The 1896-nt window shown below is 38.8% G+C and overlaps 1 pseudogene; it reads right to left on the bottom strand.

Moving 5' to 3' along the window:
- Positions 1-304: 304 nt before the first annotated feature.
- Positions 305-1607, bottom strand: LOC147990793 (uncharacterized; annotated as a pseudogene).
- Positions 1608-1896: the final 289 nt, after the last annotated feature.

Genomic DNA, 1896 nt, shown 5'->3' with positions numbered 1-1896 from the left:
TCAGTTCTCTAACATATCTTTTTTATGATCCTGTCCCAATCCTCTTACATTCCAAAAAACCCTTTCATTTTGCTATTTATTTGCTTTTGTCCCCTTTTTCCTTCTGAGCACACCAATCCCCACAGATTGCTTCACACAGCTTAATGCCGGTGAGCTTTTCCTATTCTTCCCTTTTTTTTCCTTAGAACATATTTCTCAGGTTCATAAATTGTTGCTCTTCCAAATCTGCATCAAAATGCTATAAATTTGAATAGATTTCCTCTAAGTCAACATCTCCAGTGCATATATGCACTGGTGTGATGTGTTATCCTTCTCCCATGTCACCACTTCTCTCCTCTTGTTTCTTAGTTTCCATTAAATTTTGGAAATACATCTCTCTTCTAGTTATCTCCATTTTCCTAATAATCTCTAAATTTTTATCTATCATTTCAATGGAGCATCCCAGATCAATCCCAACCAGTGAACTAATATGTAATAATGAGGAATTTGCACAATTTAGTTCAGATTCCTTACCATAGTTATCCCTCTCTTCAGTCCTTATCTTTGCCAAATCCTCCACTTTCTGGTCTTCTTTCCCTCTATTTCTAAGGCTCCTCTTCAATTCAACTTCTTTGTCTTCACCATTTCTTTCTATCACCTCCATTCCATGTAACTCTGCAAGCCTTTCTCCCAAAGTACCCACTGATTCCTGACTTGCATTATAATCAGTAGGTTCATTATACTTCCCAGATCATGTTTCCTATTTCTTTTCATGGCTCTCCTTTTCATAATCTTCCACTTCTAGATTGGCCAACTCCATCTCATATTGCTCTCTGTTAGTAGCCTCCTGTTCCAATTTCAAATCTTCTCTTTGTTTTTCAATGAAGCTCTCAAGTTTTTTCTATGTGTTCTCCAGGTCTCTAATTCTCTTATCAGCCTTATTCCACAAGGCACTCTATCTAGCCTTTCCCTCTTCCAAAATCTGGATTTTTCTAAACATGATATCCATTTCTTTCTGCATCTTTCCTCTCTCAGCATCCATACTCTTGTGCAAGTGCCGAATTATTTCCTCTAATGAGTTTTTGATCATTTCATTCTTCTTGTCAATCTCCTCAATTTGTTTTAGGGATAGGCTGCCCAGAATCATTCCTCTTCTGTCAGTCCCATTTGTTTTTGCTCTTTTCCTATTGTCCTCCTCTTCATCACCAGCTTCCATATTAGACACAGCTTCAGACTTTCTTTTCTCCTCCTTGTACCAACCCATTTCAGTCACCTTATCTAGTTTTGTCTCAATTCTAAACATCAACAAGTCTGGAGAAGTAATTTCCACCTGGGCAGGGATCTTGCCCACATCCCTCTCTCCACATTTCACTTTCACTTTTTCCTCATTGATAGTGTCCATATCAATCTCCAAAATAGGCCCCACTACAGCAGTCACTTCACACATGCTAAAAATGTCTAAAGCAATCTGGCACCTTCTCAAAACTGACCCAGGCAGTATGCATTTTGCTAATCGCCAGATGGTCAAGAGACCAGGGCTGGACTTTTATGATAACACCAGTTCCCATCAGATTGAAGTCATTGAACTTTGCTAATTCAACCAACCTTGCTTTGTTTGGGAATCTCATAACGTAGCAATTCTTACCATATTCCTTTACTCTTCATTGCCATCCACAATCAAACATTTCATTTAATGCCTTGATCAGTTCAGTTTCATTAATCTGTCCATCCCTGATGATCACCACACCCAAGGGGTTTGTATGCTCTTCAACCAGAACATCTTTGTAACTCTGCACCAACTATTGGGGAACGTAGCAATAATTCAAAAAAATTCCTACGTGTCACCAAGATCAATATAGGAGATACTATCAACGAGAGAGAGGGAGTGCATCTTCATACCCTTGAAGATCACCAAGT

This window comes from Triticum urartu, chromosome 1A, assembly GCF_056163025.1.
Source record: "Triticum urartu cultivar PI428250 chromosome 1A, HENAU_Tu73, whole genome shotgun sequence".
Taxonomy (NCBI): Eukaryota; Viridiplantae; Streptophyta; class Magnoliopsida; order Poales; family Poaceae; genus Triticum; species Triticum urartu.
This window is presented reverse-complemented; position numbering and strand designations above follow the sequence as displayed.